We start from the raw sequence: 23,582 nt of genomic DNA on the forward strand, positions 1-23,582 counted from the left end.
ATGGCCAGTAATTTGGCCTAGATCAAGTAGCACTTCCCATCTTTTTAATGTAAAACGTCTTCACATCTTGTTTCCTTCAATAACAATTGATAAAGATGAGGCTCTTGTCCCTTGCCAAGATGTTCTACATATCCTAATAACTTTTTTTTAAGTGACCCAATCACTTGCAAATATTTCCCCTCATAATTCCCTTTTGTTCCATATGTTCCAGTGATGGAAAGCTAAACATCTTGAAGCCCTTTGCTGTAGAATGTCCAGCGCGAATTAAGACAGCATTCATCTGAAAACCCTATAAGCCCCACTTTTATTGAGGAAAAAAGTGGTCCTTGATATAAAAATTATTTTAGGAAACAATAAGTGCATTGGAAACCAGGCTAATGGAGATGTTCCAGAACTTTCTACCAAGTGCCTCAAATCTCATGATGGAGTTCATAATCAGATGTCTATGAAAGCATAGCTCTCTTTGCTGTTTTAGCCATACATGTCTACTCATAATGTGACTTATTCTCACATAAGCATGTATAGGATTGTAGTCATAGTAATCCACAAGTCAGCTTTGAGTGGCATGGGGAGTATTTCCTACCATTCAGATTTCAGCCCACACTGGTGTCATGACACAAATGGTGTTGAAACTTTAGTGGCATTGCTATTTCCCCTGCCACCAATGTCATACTAAAAGCCTGAGCATGGAAGAACCAACACTGCAGCTTTTCCTCATACCAGATCTGCTCCAGCCTCAGCAATCCCCCGAGGACGGGCTCCTCACATAGGGTATAAGGTCATAAGAAAGAACAAAGTGAGGCAGTAGCATCAGTGACAATGGAAATTAAGAATTCTGGCTAAGCTGCCTGAGAGTTATTTTAAACAGGATCTGGGTTTTGCAAGTATCTATTAACATAAAGCAGAATTTACAAAGATACCAAAAAATATATTAAACCTAAGAGTGGGGATGGTGGATCTCATCAATAAGAAGCAATTTTCAAGGGGATTCTGGTGTTCCCAAGATGGAGAAGAAGCCATGTTTACACCCACCTTTAAGCAGCAAATAAAAATTTAATTTTGATTAAATGCAGCATAAACAAATATGGGATGCAACAGTCCCCATCCTTGCCCTAATCTCCTCTTCCTCTTCATTATTATTTTTTCAGATTTATAAACTGGTTCACAACATAAAGCCATCGAAGTAGTGTACACAATAAAAACAGAAGAAAACACACAAATGCAAGCTCTAAACAACAAAATCAGTTCAACGAACTCTAAAAACGAGTAAACCATCCATACAAACAAAAGCTGTTCATCAGATATGAAGTTGATGTTCCATAAACAGCCGGGTTATGCTTCAGGAAAAATCTTAAACAAAAATCCTCTGTAGGATAAATTTCATGAATTTGCCCACTTATTCTGCTACTTCACATATCAGCATGATGACTTCATGCATGCATATTCTCATCTTCCGCCAGAACATTTCAGAAGTTCAAGACCTTGGAGATTTTAGCAAAACGTATTAAAAAGCCTATAAAGTATAACGGAAACGTTACTTAAAGCAAGTCTGAGACTAGTAAAAAGAAAGCTCAGCCACTCCAATAAGTGGTGAGTCGGCAGTCCCAGGAGATATATAGAATGAAGCCAGAGATAGCTGGAAGTCAGATGTCTTGGAAGATTTATTTATTTATTTTTTGGCTATAATGGATTGCCAAAAGCGTGCATTTCATTATCAGCATCTCTACTGAAGAACAAGACCACAGATTTCCTGAAGCTACACATCTGGGGTAGACACACACCAACATTTATATGAGGAGTGAATAAACTTTTTCAGACAGAAGGAAGTGTTCCCTCGGGGGCAACCTTTTAGAGGCCGCATGCTGGTGCTGGACAGGGCCAGAGGCAAAAGTAGTCAGAGTAATGGATGTGAACCCTTCCATTATACACATATTCCAGGCACAGAGAAGCCAGGACTTTCTCCAGCCTTGCCAAGCCCCATCTTTTCATCCTCTATCCAGACAAACAAGAAGAATGAGCACAGCTCAAGGACACTTCCCAGTGAAGCAAAAGCACTTGGAGAGAGTGAAGAGCAGGGCTAGGAAGGGTTCATTCCTTGGGAGAAAGTGTGGTCTGGAGAGTGAAGGGCCAAATGGAGAGACTTGGAGAAGACATAGTTGGCCTCAAGTCAGAGGTCCCACATCCTTGCTATATACTGATACTGATCTTAAGTACAGTGGTACCTCGGGTTACATACGCTTCAGGTTACATGACTCCGCTAACCCAGAAATAGTGCTTCAGGTTAAGAACTTTGCTTCAGGATGAGAACAGAAATCGTGCTCCAGCGGCGCAGCAGCAGCAGGAGGCGCCATTAGCTAAAGTGGTGCTTCAGGTTAAGAACAGTTTCAGGTTAAGAAGGGACCTCCGGAACGAATTAAGTACTTAACCCGAGGTACCACTGTATACATTTGGCAGCCAAAGTGCAGCTTGAAACTGTGAGTGCCCTACATGAAAAAAATGCACAAAACAGGGTTTGCAGTTCTGCTCCCTGGAGCATTATAAAATACTTTCTTTGTGTTTATTTGATTCCTATTCAAGAGAATTACTTTATATATAGTCAATATAGGCACAGAGTTAAATTTTTTAACATTTTCTAATGGTGGTGTGCCTCGTGATTTTTTTCATGAAACAAGTGTGCCTTTGCCCAAAAAAGGTTGAAAAACACTGTTATAGAGTATGGTACCACCTAGGAGGAAGTCCGTTAGCAGCAGAGTCGAGAAGATAAAACTTGTCTGTGAGGACACAACAGATCCCACGTGAATCACTTCATAAATTATTATAAAAACTAACGTAGCTGAAATATACCTGCAGAATATAACTTCACACCTCTCCCTCCACAAAAAGGTTGCAACCGTCAAGGCACTTATCTTTGAACTGTTGATCCAAAGAGAAACCATTTCCTGCATAATTTCCATTGTGCAATGTTGCATTTTTGGAGATGTGTGTGCTTTATGTGTGCGTACATTGGGGTGGGGGATACAGCTAGCATTTAAAGAGCCATTTGCTCAATACTGTATACCCTTCATTAACTTTATGAAAACAACATACAAAACTGAGACACCCAGGAAGAAAGTGGTGTCACCTTCTCAGTATGAACTGATGGAGGGTAATGAGCTCAAAATTGCATCTTCCTCTGCACAACGGTATCAATATTTCTCTCAGTCACCGCCTTGTATTTCTGGCAAATTAGCTGTTTTCTCTACCAAGCAGGCAAGTTATAGTCTCAGGGTTAGAAAAGGATGCTAACTAATGATGGTTTAAGTTTATGGCTAAAAACACTTGAAAGCTGCATTATCAAATCTTCCCAGAAGCACCCATATACACAATGCAACTTGAAAACTGGCGACTTCATAGTCACCACCTGCACTCTAAACATAGAATCTCGACTCACAGCCAGATTTAAAAAATAGTATTTTCAAAAAGCAGGATAAGGAACAATTCAACAAGAAAACCGCTCTCCAAAAAGCATATGAGCAGCAGGTGGAGTGGAGTGGCTAATAATGAAGTACAAATCGTGAAGCTCCTGGTTTTGCCATAAACTCACTACATGTTCTTAGGCTTTCTGTCTCAGGAGACAATGAAGACGTGCACCTTTGGGGATGAGGTTGGGATGTTGCAGCGCCTGCTGTGGCTGTGGAGACCGATATGGGAGAGACGTGTTTTGTTACAGCTGGGGCAGATGAAGGCATCCAGTTGTGCTGCTGTAGATGCACTTTCTCCCAGAAATCATTTCTCCTCTGGTCACTGCTATGGGTACACAACTTGACCGCCTGCCTCCAGGCACTGCGGTCGTCTGCAAGGGATTCCCACATGGTGGGGTTGATGTTGTCAGCCTTCGTGTCATGTTTGCAGACATATTTGTAACACGCAGCTGGACTGTGGTGCCAGAAGCCAGCTCCCCATAGAGAAGGTCCTTGGGGATCCTGCCATCTTCCATTCTGTGGACATGACCAAGCCAGCGTTGATGTCACTGAGGGAGGAGTGCGAACATGCTGGGAATGTTGGGCTTGGGAGAGCACATCTTTGTTTGGAATTCTGTCCTGTGCCCCAAATCCTCCTGTACCCCAAATTATCGCAATGAAGTGCATGTAGAAGGCGTTGAGGCATCGTTCCTGGCAGTTGTAAGTTGCCCACAACTCTTTTTACTAGTCTCAGACGTTTGTGTTATACTTCATAGGGTTCTTAATACATTTTGCTAAAATCTCCAAGGTTTAGAAACTTTGAAATGTCTTGAAGACTGCCACATTGGCTACCGCTGTGTTAAAGTATGTATGCAAGAGCACTGAAACACACAGTGCTTCGGGAATGCTAAACGACTTGTTTTGGATTGCATTTTTTAAAAAACAAGTAGATGTTCTTTTATTTTTCCAATGAGGCTTTAAACTTTCTTCCGAAATTGAAAACATGCTTCCTTCAGTTTGCATTCATTTATATTAATTAAGACTGCAGCTTTTATGTTCGCGCAATAATAGTGGAACATTTGCAATGTATTTCTAAACAGTTAGATACAAATTAATGCAATGGTGGTGGTAGCCTTAAGCAAATTTCTTAATAAACAGTTGCTATTTAGTGTTGAATAAGTGGCTTAAGAGGGTAATTAGAGACATGTTTAGGAGTCTTAATTTAATGAACTGCACCACAAATATGTCTCCAAGAATAAGCATAGGCTTTATTCCAAGCATTGTTTAAACTCTTACAGATACTGAAGCTATCATAAATAGGAATACAATACAGAAGTATTCCAAGTTGGAACAAATGCATTTTACTTACACTATGATAACATTCCATTAGCATCCTACAATTATCGGTTGCCACTGTTTTACTGTGGAATGTTTTACCTAACAGGAAGAAATGGATTACTTAAAACACACACACACACACCACACACCCTGGCATCTTAGGCCACCCAAGACTGAGGATGTTTAAAGACATTGTGTTCTTTCCCTTATTCTTCAAAGACGGACAAAGCAGTTTGCAGACTAGTAGCAGTCTTTTCCCCCGCCCCCCGAAGACCACTCAGCTATGTTGTTCTAATTATTCTTCATAATTACACAAATTCCTAAGAAATGTAGAACCTATTACCTTTTCTTAATTTCACATGCAACAATACTGTAAGGATACTTGAGGAACTCAGTCTTTGGAAACACCAAAGGATGGCAAACCTGTGGCCCTCGAGATGTTAATGAACTACAACTCCCATAATCTCTGACAACCAACAATTCTGACTGGGGCATATGGGAGTTAGGAGTCCATTGACACCTGAAAGGCCGCTCAGGTTCCCCTGTTACCATATGCCTTTCACAGGTAAGTTCTCAGGTAAGTAGCTTCAAAGACAGAGGTCCTATGGCTGGGTCGGGATGGCATGGGGATGAGGGACCAACTCCCTTCTCTTGCGGGGGCCCAATTAGTGCCATTGCCTTCCATTAAGAGTTTGGGTGTAATCCTTGACGCCTCCCTTTCCATGGAGGCGCAAGTTACAGCAACAGCCAAGGCGACATTTTTCCATCTTCGCAGCATCAAGCAGTTCGTCCCTTACCTTTCCCGCCCCGACCTGGCCACAGTGATCCATGCAACGGTCACCTCCAGGCTTGACTACTGTAATTCGCTCTACGCGGGGCTGCCCTTGAAGCTGTCCCAGAAACTCCAGCGGGTGCAGAAAGCTGCAGCGAGGCTCCTCGCAGGGTCTCTGCCATGGGAGCATATTCACCCAGTGCTTTTCCAGCTGCACTAACTCCCGGTGGAGTACAGGGTCAGATTTAAGGTGCTGGTTTTGACCTTTAAAGCCCTTCACAGCCTAGGACCCTCGTACCTACGGGACAGCCTCTCCCGGTATGCCCCACGGAGGACCTTAAGGTCCATAAATAGCAACACCCTAGAGGTCCCGGGCCCTAAGGAAGACAGATTAGCCTCAACCAGGGCCAGGGCCTTTTCAACACTGGCTCCGGCCTGGTGGAACGCTCTGCCTCATGAGACCAGGGTCCTGCAGGATCTGATTTCTTTCCGCAGGGCCTGTAAGACATAGTTGTTCCACCTGGCCTTTGGCTTGGAGCCAATTTGATTCCTTCCCCCTCTTTCTTTTTTCTTTTTCCTTTCTCCTCCTGTGATGAGGCTGCATTTTAATATTTTAATGTTTCAATATTTTAATTGTTCTATTTTAATCTTGTTTTTAAGTTGTATTCATTCAACTCATTTTTATTATTGCTTGTTAGCCGCCCTGAGCCTGGCCTTGGCTGGGAAGGGCGGGGTATAAATAAATTTTTTTATTATTATTAGCTAAGCAAACTTTGAGTGGCAAAATCTGTGAGGTTACCCATAAGGAACATAGGGTTGTACCCAGTGCTAACCATACACAGAGCAAACATAGCTAAGTTTGGTCCATTAATTTAAGTGGGTCTACTCTGAGTAAAAGTTAGTGGGATGCAACCGGTAACCTGAATTGCAAGTTAGTGAGCAAAAGTTAGTGGGATGCAACTGATAACCTGACAGGTATTGTGTGGATAATAGGAATCTAATTATTTGAGAGAAAGTTCATTAAAAAACCCCAAAAACTTATAGTGCAACACTAGACTTGTCTACTCAGAAACAAGTCCTATTGAATTCAGTTTATGTCCAGATAAGTGGGATTAGGATTTCAGCCTTAGTTTACTTTTAAAATATCAAGTAATATTTATATAACAAGATATACTATGATAGCACAGAACATATGCAAAAAACTCAGTACTGAGAGTTGCAATAAGCAAAACCACATTTTCAAAGCTATCTAAGGATTCTTAAGGAGCTATCCATTCTTATCAAAATGATTTCTCTGACTATGTCCCAAAGGAGAAGGGAACAAGCTAAGATGATAAGGGGTCAATGTGTTAAAGGCCTCCTTATTTTTTTCTGAATTAGTTCTAAATATTTATACTCATACAAGTCAATTATATTTTTTTAAACAATAGCTTGGATCATCACACTTAAATAATGAGCTATTCCAGCTCTAGTTTCATCATCTACATGTCAGGATTTCATAAACAGTGGGTTTCCACTAAGGCTCAATACAAAACAATTGACTTTAGGTCAGGTTTGAATTCCCTACCTGTGACCCCTGATAGTATAACTGCTTTGAAGCTGCCAAAATGTTTTCACTACATGTTCATCTTCTTATGTTAGCCAACAAAGTTAACAATACTAGTTTACCCAAAGTTCCTCTCCCTTAAAAAGACTCTTTTGGAGACAGACAGCAATAAAGCAACTAAAATGCAGATGAGCCAGTAAGTAAAATAATAATTAGAAAATACTTAGCTAAGAGGAAACAACTAGCAGAAAAGGTGGAGGGGAGAGAAAGCTTAATATCAGAGTGAATATAACAATCCAATTATAAAGCAAATATTACCAGGCAGGCTATATAAGCAACATGAATTTGCAAAGATTATTTTAAACTAAGTGAAATTACGTTTGAATCACTAGAGCAGAGACATCGGAGATCAGAGCTAATCTATTTTTCTCTAATATCCATGACTCCCTCCCTCCTGTCCTATACAAAAGGACTTGATCCCCATCTCTAATGTGAAGATCAGATTCTGAAGATCAGAATCCATGAGATTTTGCATTTTGTCAAGTACTGCATCATGGTTCTTGGAAGTTTTTGCATCATGGTTCTTGGAAGTTTTTTTTGTGTGTGTGTGTGTGTGTGTGTGTGTGTGTGTGTGTGTGTGTGTTATTTAAAAGCGTATTTTGAGAGAAAAGGGGTTTCCCATCCTTCAAAATGTTATTGTCTCTTGTTAAGCCACAAGTAAGACTCCTGTCCCCAGTTCTTATGCACATACATTCTGTGGTATATACTGTTATCTTTGTATATTTTTACACTTACCAAGGCTGCAATCCTAAATCTGCTTATCTGAAAGTCCCATGGAATTCAATAGACATCCTTCTGAGTAGGCATGGTTAGGGTTGCACGTTAGAAGTATACATCACATACATCACACTCGCACACACCCCTCTCTAGTTGTGTAGAAGTAAAAACCTGAATGTAGAATCTGTGTCCTTGTGTACGTCCCATTTTCAGGGAAGACTTCATCACCCACACTGTAGATTGCTGCCTGCCCCCCAGGTCAAGATGCACTGCAAAAATGATGGCATCGTGGAAACTAAGGAGAACGCCAATTCTCAACTTGTTGCTTTCCCTCCATTTAGCTTGCATTGGAATCCAAATTGTCTCTGGTTAGTCCCTTGAAAAAACTGATTTGCTTACCTTGTCTGCAGTTTGAAAGAAAGGAACTGTAAAACATGAGCCCAGATGTGGATGCCCAGCTGTTGGGAGAAGCAAAGTTAACCGTGAGTAAATATGTGCTCTTTTAAAAAAATGTTTTTTAACTCCACTTTTTAAAGCATTATAGGACAGCTTTATTTATTTGAACATTAAATTATTTAAACGTAAAAGGGTATGGAAACATTTGCAATACAAGACAGAGAGAATGCTGGGATGTGAACATGGGAAGCCAGGGTCAATGTCCACCTTATGCATGAACTCATTAGATGTCTACAGGCCATTTATTTTAAAGCAATCATAAATCACTTAATATATATTTTAAAATAATTAAATTTCTTAAGTGGTGAGCCTCAGACAGGCACATTTCCCAGTCATACCTGGAGATGTCAGGAACTCAACCTGACTTTTCCTGCGAGTAAAACAGTTGCTCAGTCACTGCGCTGCCGAAACTGCAACCCTGCACCAGATCTTGACCATCATCACAAAGTGCGTGCCAAGCTACATAAATAATGACATCTGCATAATGCTTACTACAGAATTATAGTAGCGACATGTTGACCAAATCAGAGTATTTCTTCTTTTAAAAACCCAGTGGGACAGTCATGGCATTTAGCCCTTGCAAGGTGTCATGGACAGCATTTGTTAAGGCACAAGGCTTGCAGATTGGCAGGAATAATGTCATTCCCTCCCAATGAAAAAGTATAAAGGAATTGAAATCTTGCATTTGCAACAAAGCCCAGTCACAAAATATTCTCAATTGGACCTTTTTACTCCAATGTGGCACATCAAAGTAAGAAGCACATAGATAACATTAACATATTTACTGTGAGGTGCTTTTGACTATGGAAAAGAACTAGAGATTTATAGAACAATTATGAAATATTCGGCCATAAAATCCAGACTGCAGAAATGTGAGGCTAGTCGGAATTTGAGTGGCTCCTATTTAGGTTAAATAGGCAGGTTAAGTAAAATGATGATAAATGTCTAGATATTATGCAGAAGCCTTATCACATATTGTTTCATTGTAAGTATCTGGTATGCTTAGAAATCTTTCAGAGAAAGTTTCTAGGAAATGAGCCAAGTATAACTTAGTATGGAGCATAACAAGAAGGGGAGTTTGGGAGTGCCTTGAGATAAGATCTTTATAACAGAGAAGTCAAAGCTTTTAAGGGAATAAATGATTTAATGACTTTGAATTTGGTATAAAAGTTTGACTGAGAGCCTTTTGGATGAAGAGACTTTATTCCACAGGTCAGAATAATGCAAGAGGACCACACAGCACAAGAGCTCTGGTTTTTTTCACATCTACCAAAGAAAACAACAACAAAACTTTCCAAGCCCTTTTAACCTTTGCTTGATTTTTTTTGTATTTATTTTAAATAATTTCTACCTCACTTTTTGCCCCGAAAGGCTGGTTCCAGATGAAAAAACACTAGAATAAAATTAAAATATTGAGATAAAAGAAATACAGTATCTCAATCAGTATTCAGGAGGGCTGTTAGAGTCAGGTGTGTTTTTTTGGTGTGTTTTTTTTTTTTAAAAAAACCCTCTTCACAACAGGAGTTGAAGGCAAATTAAAAGAACATTTATGCCATCCAAAGAAGTGGGGAAAATAAAACCTCTTTTGGAAAGGAGCTGGACAATCTGGTGCTGTTCTAATGTCCCCCAACCAAGCACATTAGTGAAGATGGTGGAACATGGAGCAGATCTTCAGATGCTTAATGCAGTGAATATACAGATCCATGCGGGAAGAGAGGGTGTTTCAGAAAGCCTGGCCCCAAAGCCATTTAGGACTCTTTAGGTATCAAACACCACTTTGAACTGTGAACTGAAATTAATCGGAACCAGAGCTAATGAAAAATCTGATATAATATATGCATCCTAAGCAGTGAACACCAAAACTACACTAGATGCTACATTTTTAATAGCTCTTTGTAACACTCTTCAAGGACAGCCCCAAACAGAGTGCATTGCAGTAGTCCAACGTAGATCTAACCAGGAGTGATACAACAGCCAGAATGACATGACCCAGACCTACTATTCAGAAAGCACTAGAGTCTTGTCTGGATTAAACTTCAGTTTATTAGCTCACATTCAGTCCGTTGAGCCCAGACAACAGTTCAGGATTACCACAGCACAATAGAGATAGTGAGATAGATATAGATAGATGATAGATAGATAGATAGATAGATAGATAGATAGATAGATAGATAGATAGATAGATAGATATGGGTATCACCTGTATATTGATGACACCCAACTCCCAATCATCAGATGACTCTTCCATCAGTGGTTTCATGCAGACAATAAAAAAGTTTGGGGACCAAACAGAACCCCATGGATCCACATAAGCCAAAAAGAACTAATGTTCATGATATTTGGACTCTTTGCCCTGTGGTCACTTCAACATGACCATACTGAAGCTTAGTTCCCTACAAGCTAGCACAGAGATTTATTCCCATTGCTGATATGGCAATGGAACTGCTCTCATTTCTAAGCAAACTGAATTACTTGGACTGTTGGTAGGGAAAGACTGTCAACTATCCCATAAGAGATGCACTACTGCACACTCATGTGGTACAGGAATACAGTGGTACCTCGGGTTACATATGCTTCAGGTTACAGAGTCTGCTAACCCAGAAATAGTACCTCAGGGTAAGAACTTTGCTTCAGGATGAGAACAGAAATCGTGCTCCGGCAGTGCAGCAACAGCAGGAGGCCACATTAGCTAAAATGGTGCTTCAGGTTAAGAACAGTTTCAGGTTAAGAACAGACCTCCAGAACGAATTAAGTATTTAACCCGAGGTACCACTGTAGAGCTAACAGTTGTGAAAAGAACCTGAGGGCACCGGCTCTGCCCACAGACACCAGCTGCAATAGATAACTCAAAGGGCTTTAATCCACACACCTTTTTTGTAGTGTGAAACAAGGACTCCCCACCCCCGCCACTTCATGATGACTCTTCCTGGTTCAGACCAAGCACCCATCTAGCTCAACAGCCTACTTCCTCTAGTAGCCAAGCAAACACTTCCAGGATTGCAACAAGTAAAGCTTGTAGGTGGGTCCACCATCCCTTTTAGAGATCTACAAAGAGCATGGAAACCTCACTGGCATAGGCATGATTAATGGAGGGTTGGGCTAATTCATTTTTAGAAAGGGTGTAGGAGACAGTGGTCTTCACTATGTCTTGTGGATGCACTAACTGCTTCAGAGCGGTACAGAGCGGAGACCATGCCAGGGTCAGCATACCTCAGTGCAACAACAAAATGTCAGAGTGTGCCTTGAACTACAGAGGTTGTATTGCAAGGGCTGTAATAAAGCCAGTGCAGACTCTGTGCATTACTACTGCTTTTCCAGTCCCATCAAGAAGCAAATCTTGTCAACTGCAGCCTTAAACAGCCTTTGCTACAAAAAAAGCAAGTTGTCTTTCCATAAGGACAGAGACTAAAGGAACAGGACTTCACCTGTGACAGGAAGACCCTGAAATAGTGCACATTGTCATTGGAAACTGAACCAGAACCATAATCTTAATTCTTCCACAGACTCTGCAAAATGACCATTTCTCTCTACTGTAATAGCTTTCATTAAATAAAAAAAATCCTTCCAGTAGCACCTTAGAGACCAACTAAGTTTGTTATTGGATTGGTATGAGCTTTCGTGTGCATGCACACGAAAGCTCATACCAATAACAAACTTAGTTGGTCTCTAAGTTGCTACTGGAAGGATTTTTTTTATTTTGTTTCGACTACGGCAGACCAACAAGGCTACCTACCTGCAGCTTTCATTAAGTGCAAGCAATTGTCAGAACTGGCCATAGTTTTTTTAGGCTGAGAAATCATGAGCAAATATGTCAGTTGCAATCCTACATTCACTTACCTAAGAGTATCACTGAACTCAATGGGACTTATTCTTGAATAGACTGGCATAGGTGCTTTCCTGAAAAACCTGCGTAGATGTCCTTCCAACTATGTGATCTTGCTTAGACCATCTACTTCAGCCCTCACCAACAATGTACCTGCCAGATGTTTTGGACTACAAACCCCATCAGTCCAAGCCAGCACAGTTGTAGGAGTGACAACACTGTTTTCATAATGTACATTTAGTACTTTTAAAAATTCACCATGCACAATCTAAAACAGGCATAGGCAAACTCAGCCCTCCAGATGTTTTGGGACTACAATTCCCATCATCCCTGACCACTGGTCCTGTTAGCTAGGGATCATGGGAGTTGTAGACCAAAAACATCTGGAGGGCAGAGTTTGCCTAAGCCTGATCTAAGACAACCAGTTGCAGAACTATGATGACCAATCACAACAAGGGAGGGCAATAGCCCCAGAGCAATAAAGGTTCTAGGAAGGCACATGTAAGATTTATAGACCCAATGAAGTATCCATTTTAGCTTCTTCAGGGTTGGGGGAATGTAATAAATATAGCTACACAAAAGACCATGGTGCCTAATGAATGCTATGTGTGTATTAAAAGCCGTTTAACCAATAATCTCCCTCTGAAGAAAGGCTTCAAAGCCCAAGTTTTGCTGGGATATTGAACCAATTAAGTAAATCTTGTGTGCACTTCCTAGAACACTCTGTGCAACTTTGGCAACACATGGCATCATCTGGAAGTCACTGTCCCCTTCTCGTTTCTGAAAAATGGCTAGGAATCATCACACATAGATGCTGGCAGCACGGCTACTGTTTGATTTCCAAGCCTTGTGGGAACCTCCCTCCAGTGTTACGTGCTTGGATGATTGGTGCTGGAATGGTTCTGTCACGTTAAAGCTGCCCCCTTTCATTTTAAGGATGTGTCTTTGGCATTGTTATAGCTGACCTGAACCACTTGAGCAGCCATCATACAAGCAACTAAACAGACAGATGGAGACGATTATGTGGTCAGAGATCGCCATAGTGCCAATGAAGTGTAAGATTTGTTGGGTGTGGTTTCCTCCACCCTCTGTTTTTCCATTCCTGCTCCCACCCTGAGTGGCCTGGGTGGGAATTGCAACAATACACAGGATTTTTGGAAACTGGAGGGCATGGATGGAGAATCTGTGGCCTGCCATACATTGATGAACTCCAACTCCCATCAGCTCCAGCCACCACAGCCAAAGGTCAAGGATAATAGGATCTATAGTCCACCGACATCTGGAGGACCACAGGTTTCCCATCCCTGTAAGAGAGACTTAAGCCTTTTTCACACATTATGAAGAAGGCTCCACATGATTAAGAGGAACGTCTGAAGAAGGAAAGTCTATGCATGTAGGCTTCCTCACTTCATGCATGGTTACGGTTGGGGTGAGGCATTGGGAGTTCTTAATGTTAGGAGCTGGGCCTGTGGTACAATCCCGTTTCCTCTTCATTCTGTGAAGGTTCCTTCACATACTCAGCCAGCAGAGCATGAGACTCTTAATCTCAGAGTCATGGGTTTGAGCCCCACACTGGGCAAAAGATTCCTGCATTTGCAGGAGATTAGCCTAGATGGCCTTTGTGGTCTCTACAATAGCTCTACAATTCTGTGATTCTATGAAAACATGAAGATGGCTTCACTGTAACAGCATACTAAAGACAGAAATCCTCAACTGGAAAAATCTAAAATAGATTTATTAAAAGCTTCCAACAACTCTGTGCCTTGTTATACCTAAATAAATTCCACTGAAATCTTCATGGTTACATCTTAACAATTTGCTTTTCATGGCCACTGGAAACAGAAATCTTCATTTCTCTTTTTTGTGACATCACCGTCCTCCGGTTTGGGACTGATTTGTCTCCAAGTTCTCTAGTCAACTAGGAGAGGTGACAATGATGGAAGAGGAGCTAATTGTGTTTTGGACAGTTGGACTTCTATCTTGATCAGTATCCCAGGCTTTAATTCCACTCTAATATCAGGCATTCCTCATTTATTTTTAATTTGGGGTGAAGGAACCCCACAGGGTGATCACACATTAAGGTTACAATCCTATACACATGTATTTGGGAGTTATAATCTTGCTGAACTCACTAGGGATTACTTCCAAGTAAACATAAAATATGTAAGGGACAGTTCACTTTGCGCTTACTGCATTTTGCACTTAATGACTCCATGGAAGCCAAACATGTCAGCCAAGCTTATATAGCCTTGATTTCCATGACTTGGTTAAAAAAAAAGTATGACTGACAGTTCTGAATTAGTCATCTCTTAAATAGCTCCAATAATCCATGATCCCATAAAAAAATGCTGAAGAAAAGAGTAATCATCCAGCCCTATAAAGAATAGAGATTTGAAGCCACCTGCAGATATACTGGTGGGAAACAAAGTCATTTCCTGCCAGTAGAGCAGCAGATAACATTGGCGTAAATAAAAAAATAGCTCCTGGACGCAAGTGGATGTCAAACAAGCTGTGGAAGAATGAGCAAAGACTCTTTAAAAAAACAAAAAGACTGGCTTTACCTGTAACATCCAAACTTATTGTGTCCAAATCAAACCTCAAAAATATTCACGCTGATACAAGTCCTATAGAAACCAACTGAAATTTGATCATGAAAGCACTTACTGGCTGATGTGTTTTCATTTCTCCCATGCATTTACACATATTACTGCTAGGACCTTTCTCTCTGTTATACTAATAAGAGGAACCAGTATATGAAGAAGAGATGGTGGTAACTGCTGATATTCCCTGAACATTAACATCACGTCTTCAAGGATTCCTTTGAAGAAGATTGTAGTATTCAGATTAAAATAGCAGCAGTGCAGCCCTAAGACATTTTGGTACCTAATAGCATCCTATCTCCCCAAACTACTCCATACTGGTCATGGTACCCCAAAGTCTTTCCACTTATTTTAGCACTTGAGACAGAAAATCTCTCCTGCTCCCTGGAAGTAAAAATAAAATCAATAATAAATTAAATAACCAACAACTTATTTCATAAAATTTACACACCATTTGATTTAGCGGTTGTTGTTTTTTAACAAAGCAATTTATGAAAACTTGCGTACCATTTTATTGATGTCTACCATTAGGTTGAGACAGCCAAAATCAGCTGCCTCAGGTGGCTGCCACAGTCAAATGGTAGGGCTGGCTCTGAATAGCAGAAGCCATTCAACATTAGTGCCCATTCCCCCCCCCCAATTAATATGACATTGTTGCTGCAAAATTCTAAGATGCTGTGATATAGCTCTAGCCATCACAAGAGTATCCTAAGTTTGGATATTGGATGTAAAAACTTGTGGCAACACAGGAACTGCCTTTTTGTGTTAAAAGCCTCACAAATCACCAGGCAATCAGGTCTGTAGCCCTGTAAGAAGTATAAACCCATCCATCTTCAAATGGAAAAATCCTTGAATGTCAAAGGGTCTTCCTTATATTTTCAAACTCACAACCAGAACTCCAGCTTCATATGGTTGTAATAAGCCATACCTATACACATAAACACTGTATCATTTTTTAAAATTTTAAAAAAAAACTTGATACGCCTAGGCAGCTCTATGATTCTGTATTATCAAGGCTCAAAGCCTTGATAATAAACCATCCAAAATCTTTTGCAATAGATGACCTAGCCAGAAGAGTATTTGAAAATCATTCAAAAATCATTCTTTCCATAGATGCCTAACTTCCTGTAAGAGTGGTGGTTTATAATGCCTTCCATATTTGGAAATGCTGTCCCGCACCATCTCAGCATGTTTCACAATCTGTTTTCTTTAGTCCTTGCCCAGAATGAAAACCCACGAAGTTCTTTAACTGGGATCCCGATATCTGCTACAATTTCAAAGTACGGAGAGATGCAAGCCCATTTTCTCTCAAGTTTTTCCAGGATGAGCATGGCAACAAGTGTAATAAGAAAAGACAACATTCTGCGACAGTCACAAAATCTGCTCCTTTCCCCCCATTCTATTTATCTATTCAGATATATTCCATGCTGTTTTGAAAGATGTACAGTTATACATTGTTAGCAAGATTTACATAAACCAGCCACAGCTCAAATCAAAATGCTGCAGAGCTGAACATGCTCACCTTACCTGGACTATGAATTGCCAGAAAGAGTAACCCCCTGCCAAGTAATAAACTAACACACAATTAAGCCAATCTACATCAAAGCATGTTCAGCCTCTAGCAAGTCACTGCATTCCTTGCCAGAATAAAAATGAACTGGGTTAAAGCAAATAATGTTGCACAGTTCAGTGAAATTACATTTCTGTCTCTTGAGTGCAGGTGACAAAGGCATCTCAGGCACACAAGTAAAACCCAACCTTTGATCCTTTAGTTCTGCTCTTTCTGACCACAATGGTAATGCCTGCCACCATCACACATTTATATCCCAACCTTTCTCTTAAGGGATTTGTCCCCAGGGAAGGGCTGTAGTTCAGAGGTCGAGCCTTGCAGGCAGCAGGTCTTGGGTTCAACCCCTAGCCTCTCCAGGCAAGGGCTGGGAGAGTTTCCCTGCCTGAAGCCCTTCAGAAATGCTGCCAGCCAGTTTAGACATCACTGAGCTAGGTGGGACCCAACTGTCTGAGTGCGTTCAAGGCAGCTTCCTGTGTTCCAGAGATTAATGTTGAGCTGCAGGAACACAACAGGAAAGTCTCCAAGGACAGTTCATAGCTGCACTCACAAGGAGAGTCCAAAAATGCAGGCAGCTGTGTTGATTCACAGAGAACAACTATACTGACAACCCGGATTAGCCATACGGCATGACAGCACTCTTGTGCATAGTTACACAGGAGTAAACTCCCTTGAACTCAGAGGAAGTTACCCCCAAGTGCAGGGGTCAGCAACCTTTTTCAGCCATGGTCCCTCAGACCATGTGGTGGGCCGGACTATATTTTGGAAAAAAGTATGAACAAATTCCTATGCCTCACAAATAACCCAGAGATGCATTTTAAAGAAAAGGACGCATTCTACTCATGTAAAAACACGCTGATTCCCAGACTGTCCATTGGCCAGATTGAGAAAGTAATTGGGCTGCATCCGGCCCACAGGCCTTAGGTTGCCTACCCCTGCCCAAGTGCATAGGTTCAAGTTGCAAAACACAGAGCTTTAACAAAAGATCTTCCACCAGATGAAATGCAGCATTTAGCTTTCTGTTAGTAACATAAACTATCTTAAAAAGAAGCACTACTATTTAAACTGCTTATGTGAAGTAGAAACCCTGCCAAGAGAAAGAAGCATAAGGCCTCTGCTTGAATATTTTCTTCATTCCCCATGTAATTAGTTTTATTGTGAAAACTATTAGCCACTCTTTGTTGTTAAAAAAAAAGAAAAAAGGATATCATAGAAGGATACATTTACACAATATCATCGCATTACAATGACTTATAAAACAGGCGGGGCAAAGATGTCAACAGCCATATTAATAATGGTACCATAAAGCAAGCAGGCACAGAAGGAAAGGAATGGCCGGGGGCACCACCACCCTTCCTTCTATATGTTAATCTGTGACCAACTAAAACTTGAAAGCCTCATTACCACCTCAGCCACATGCCAGAGCAAGGTGTTCCAACAAGATGGTGGCATTTTGCTCCTCCTCTGAAGTCATCCTAGAAGCTACACTTGCCTGCTCTCCTGTTCCAGCTCCACTACACCACTTCTCACAACAACCTTGCGAGGCATCTCCAGGTAAGGTTGGGAAAGAAACCCTGGAAAGCTGCTTTCACTCAGGACTGAGCCAGAGCAACCAAATTTTCTGACTCGGTACAAGACAGGCTGCTATAAACTATAATTCTAGGTTAGCTTGACAAGTAACAACTTGGCCAGAGCTACTTAGTGGTCTTCATAGCTGAGCAATGAGTCCTGTTCCAAGTCTAACACTCTACCCATTACACCACATTGGCTTGTGACTCGTCTGGTATGTTCTGCATTCCATAAAGAAGACACACACACACAGAGAGAGAGAGAGAGAGAGAGAGAGAGAGAGAGAGAGAAGGGAGGCAAAAATGCCTATTCCACCCAAATTGGAAGATTGTCCTGCATAGCGGCAGACCTGTCAGCCGCAGGGCTTCGCCACACCCCCCAGGAACTTTTTCTCTCTCCCCCTTGTTCTTCAGATAATCTCCCTGTGCAACATCCTAAACTCTGAACAGTTTTACAGCTGTCGAGTCGCTAATGGGAACTTCATCTGTGTGTACCCAGCACAAGTGCTGTCAGGAAGAAACCAAATGTCAACCTGAGGTATGCAGCAGTAGCCATAAATATTCCTTTGAACATTTACCATCTGGAACAGTAGATTCTGCTTCGACAGAGAGCTTGGACTAGCCGGAGGGCATTGTCTTTTCTTTTTAAAGATAGTCCCCCGTCAGGTCAAGTGATGCGAGAACAGAATTTAGATCCCTGCTCAGTTTCTCTCCCTCCACCTCTTGGCACCCAGAAGTTTTCAAGGACATTAATGTCACTAACCTCACAATCCTTCCTCACAAATTCTATCCAACTCAGCGGGACCTACTTCTGGAGTAAATATGCACAGAATCAGGTGGTAGGTCAGTTACCTAAAATGCAGCTCCACAGCAGGAAGCAATTAGATTGACACCGCTTTGCGTGTTTATATTCTTGACACCACACCGCTGCACCTTGCCTTGTACCATATTGTATATCTTTGTGGAGACAAGGTGGCTTACAGAACAAGCCTCGCCAGCCACATTTCTCCAGATATGAAAGGGCAGCTGGAGCTGTTCAGCCCATGGAAGTTTTAACCCCCATTTGCAAGCATTCTCTTTTTCTGCCTTTAAAAATATCTGGGAAAGCTTCCCACCTCTCCTTAGGAGCTTTGTGTGGAAGGGGGTGGAGAGAGAGAGAATCAAAACACTCCCATTTTAGTCATTTCATTTAACTAATTAGCAGTTTGCCAATACCCTTATTTGATACTGCTGGAGGGATTATTTAGGAAAAAAACGATGCTTTCTTGGAGAGAGTGTATAATCTGTAAGGCAGCCAAGCAGACAGGGGAATGCTAAATGTATGCATTTAACTTGAAAAGTTTTAGGGGTGATGTTATCCGAAGCACGCATCCTCCATCACACCCCCCTACATTCCTCAGATCTTATTCCAGAAAGGATTAGGCACAGTATCACTTAGAGAATCTCTCACCTGTAAAGGTTGAGGGCATAGCAAACCCCCCCCCACAGCCACCACCCATGAGAGAGAATAACTTCTCGCAATTCTTACATTCCAACAAGGGATGCAAGAGTTAATGCCTATGCGAATTTCTTTCTTTCAAGGCTAAATATTGTTATTTGGTCACAGATTAACACAAACAAAACAAAACAAAACCGGATGCCTCGAAATATATAAGAAACAGAGAGCCAATCATATCTAACCAACAAACCACACATTCTACTTAAGTTGGCAAGTAACTTGCGCCATAGGAGCCTGGAGAGCAGTTACAGGTCCCAATCCTCCATTTACCAAGGAAATCCCATTGAGTTCAATGGGTTTACTCCCAAAGCAAGGGGGCATAACATTGCACTTTAAATCTGGAAATCCTCCTAAGCACCAATCCCCACATGTAGGGGTAGGAGGCATGTTGGCAAAATCAGCTTCGCCTGAAAGTCGTCGCATTAACGCAGATTAAGGACCATTTATTTGCCCAAGTCTCTGCATCTTGTTCCTTCCCTGAAGATTTGTTTAAAAAAGAAAAAAAAGAAAAGCCCCTTTCAATTTAATTAACACTTCGGAGAAGCTGTTTAGAATCTATAAATAAATACAGCTAGACTTTAATGATCCGTTATGGTGATGCTACTTAGTTTTCAGCGAGTCGTAAAACTTTCACAAACAGACCTGCAAATGAATTACATCCATCTGCTCCGCGCAGCTGCGAGCGCAGCTTCTCATCTCCCCAGTGCTGGGCTGCTGCTCTCAGCTTGCTGCTGCTGCTGCTGCTGCTCCTCGCCCTCCTCCCACCATCACCACCCTGGAAATCCAGCAGGCAGCTTTGCCAAGTCATCGACATACCCCAACCCAACCCAGCCCTGGATTTGTCAAAAGGAGCCCGTCCCGGGAAAAACAAAAACCAACTACACCGGAGACCTCTCCAAAAGAAGAACCTGACTTGCCTCTCTGAACCGGCCAAAGCACAAATTCCGCCCCGCTGTCTTTCTTGGCACCCGGTTCCCGAAGATAGCAGAGTTGCGTGCGGGCGCTTTCCAAGGAGAACCCGGCCAAACTTTTTTGTTTCGGTTTTTTTTTTTGGTACTTGGATGATCTGCTACTACTGGCAGTGGTGGTGGGGAGAGATGTAAGACCCTGGCATCGCTCTAGGGCGCAACTAAAGCTTCCTTAGCATCAAAAATCTGGGGAGGGGGGGTCGAAAGCGTGCACGTGGGTGCGTAAAAGACACTCCCCCGCCGCAGTCCATCCCGTCCCCCACCCCACCTTCCCCGCCGACCAGAGGCTGCTGTTGCTGCTGCAACACCTTCTCGAGCGTGACCTCAAAGTGCATCCAGAGTGTCAGGTCTGCGAGGGAAGGCAGGCATCAAGCTCTGCCCGCTGTTATCTGTCAGCTATACAATAGGAGCATTGATAAGACGGCCGCGACCGGCTTGGACCAAGTGCGCCGGGCTAGCATTCCATTCAAAAGCAGAGGAGAGAGAGAGAGAGAGAGAGAGAGAGAAGGGTGGCTGGGAAGAGAAAGGGGCAGCACAGAGGGAATCCTCCGCTGACTTTTGTCCCTTTTACCTGGGCGATCTGCCGCTTCCTGCGTAAAAAGGGACCCTCTTCCGCGCTCCCCCCCCCCCGAGGAAAGAGCGCGCCCAGGCGCCACCTCTCTGGCTGCTTCCTTTGCGCAGCCGGAGGAGACCACCCCGCTCCGCCTGGGCCGCCCTCGGCTCGCCTAATCCCCACTCGAACGCGATGACACACACTAACCCCAACCATCTGTTGCAACACGTCCTCAAGCCCCCGGCGCGCCGCTGTGTCAAGACCGCGGGGGCTGCCCGAGCCAATCGCCGGCGCGGGGTGGCTCCGGAGGAAGCGCCGGCGAGGCAGCGACGAAGACGGCGGCGGCGACGACGCGAGGCTCCAGGTCGGAGCGCGCACTTAAGCCCGGTAACCTGAGAGTTGCCGACAGAAAAAGGGCGGCTATTAAGAAATCCAGCAGCCGCAGGAGCAGGAGGCGAGGGGCGGGGTCAGCGGGGAAGGTAGAGGGGAGGGGAGGCCTCTTCGCCTCCGCCCCCTATTCTGGCTGGGGGGAAGAGAGAGAGGGTGGCTTTGCAGGCGGGGGGGGGGGCGGTCTTTAGCGCGCCTCCCAACTCCTTGCATTCCCAAAGGACCCTTAGCTGTGAGACGCACGGGAGAGAAATGCTGGGGGGGGGGGCACCAAAGAAAAAAGCACATGGCAAGGCTGTTGGGAATCTCCAAATAAAAAAGCCTTCCTCCTCAGCTAGAGGAAGAGATCAAAAGCTCCCGCTGGAGAACCTGAGCAAGTGCTAATGCGCGGGTCGTTTGCGCCGAAACGGAGCAATTCGCATCTTGAAATCCTAGCGCCACCTTCTCGGGATGGTCTGGAAGGGGGGGGGGGAGAGAGAGAGACTGCGAGAAGAGCAGGGCTCTTTCTTATGCTAAGGGAGGCTTTGTCCTCTTTACGCGGGTGTAGATCCGCTGAGCTGCAGGCATTTCTCCAGCGCGGATCTCTGCATGTCTGGGTCCGCTGCCTGTGCAAACAAGTGGATTGTCTTTCAAGCCAAGGCGCAGCAGTGACCGAGGGGCAAAGCAGGGCGCCAGCAGAAGGGATCCTATCAGAGCGACGCATCTGTGTAAATGCCCACATTCCCAGGGGGCAGTTTATGCCCAGGAAGCCCCAGCCCACTGAGCTCAGTGGAACTGAGAGTGCAGTCCGATGCAGAACCAGCCTATTCGGAAGCCCCATTGAATTCAGTAGGATTTAACACTCCCGTAAAAGTGTGCAAAGTTATTCACAAGTAAACATGCAAGAGTTTATGCTTCACTTAAGCAAGTTATCGCATTTAAACAACAACACAGAACTGGCCAAATGAGGTATCTTGTATGATTCTCCTCGCTCTTGATCAGGTCAGAAAATCTCTCTGAATTAGAGAGATGATTTAGCAGAGGTAATTTTCAATTTAGGAGTGGCTTCTATCAACACATATTTTATATCTGTCTGAGCTTTCCTACCTCTGTGACATCTGTCTTGTTTGTAAAGCGGACCTAATCATTAGGAGGGTGATACGAAGGCAAAGGAAATACATTCTGTAACTAATAAAAAAACCCAAAATCCTTATTTGCATGTTCTGTGAAATAAGCAAGTGTGGAAAGAAGAAGGGAGAGAAGTCTTTTGAGTCTTTAAAGATTCATTCTAAAGTGTCTGACTTGACACTTCGTTAAATCTGCATTTCACATGAGGACAGATGTTGGATTTCTTTGAACTGGGAAAGGAAATTCTAAAAAGAGAACTGTCATTAAAAGTGCAAAGCTCTAAACTGTAGAAAGACTTGCAAATATGATCTGTTTTAAGCGATGAGTTAAAAGAAAATGATCTGAAAGCCCAGAAACACTTATTCAGTTTGCTTCGTTTTTGAAATCAATACATGTTAATGGAAGATATGTTAGACCCACATTTCATAATAAAACATTAATTAAGAGAGGTATATTTTTGTGCCCAGCTGGTAAATGGGGAAAATAAATAGTTCCTCATTTCATTTGCTTCAAGTTCTTCCTAGAAGTGATTATATGGTGTCTGTTTCAGCCTATTAAACTGCAACCACTTTCACAGATGCTGGTATTCACCACAATACAATTCCCTAATCTTCTCAATCCAGGTAAACAAGGAGGACAATATTTTCAATGATGGTAAGTGACAAGGCCAGCTAAACCTATTATCCCTCGGGTATCATAAGAATTAAAATAGTGCCAATTAATGTTACAGGGCAAACTTTGTTTTCTCTCTCTCTTCTCTCTCTCTCTCTCTCTCCCCCCCTTTATTTCTTTCCCTACCAGACTGTGGTCTTGAAAGTCTCTGGATAACCTTGTCCATTTAGAAATCCCTGGAGGCATTCTGAGAGCTAGCTTGTTTTACATTCTCTTCGACTGTTCTCTGAGTACTAAGTAAAACCTAAGAAGCTGCAAAAAGACAGACGTAAAACAGTTTCACCCCTACCGTTTCAGTAACACCACATCAGAAGTGCATACTATTTGGAGACATGGGAAATCCAAAATATTGCAAACAGCTGTTAGAAAAGATAGCCAGTACTGAATTAAGCAACAGAGACAGAACAGGTGAAAAAAGTTTACTGTTGCTTTGCATACTGAAGCACTTCAAATATGTTTTTTTTACGAACAGATGGTCAGCAGTTTGAGGACAGAGAAATGAAATTGCTG

The 23,582-nt window shown here is 42.6% G+C and overlaps 1 protein-coding gene across 6 annotated transcripts in view; it reads right to left on the bottom strand.

The window, feature by feature from the left end:
* Positions 1-21,326, bottom strand: part of SULF1 (sulfatase 1) — a 102,962-nt gene extending 81,636 nt beyond the window's left edge. The window contains exons 1-2 of one of the 6 annotated variants that reach the window (XM_081874071.1): positions 21,114-21,324; positions 8,273-8,331 (exon numbers count right to left, since the gene is read on the bottom strand). The gene's annotated coding sequence lies outside the window, so the exon portion shown is untranslated. Of the gene's footprint in view, positions 1-8,272; positions 8,332-20,027; positions 20,103-20,302; positions 20,432-20,924; positions 20,976-21,113 lie in introns of those variants that run through there. The other 5 variants (XM_081874074.1, XM_081874072.1, XM_081874073.1 and 2 more) reach the window with 5 other exon arrangements.
* Positions 21,327-23,582: the final 2,256 nt, after the last annotated feature.

Source organism: Podarcis erhardii, assembly GCF_964252035.2.
Source record: "Podarcis erhardii genome assembly, chromosome: 8".
Taxonomy (NCBI): domain Eukaryota; kingdom Metazoa; phylum Chordata; class Lepidosauria; order Squamata; family Lacertidae; genus Podarcis; species Podarcis erhardii.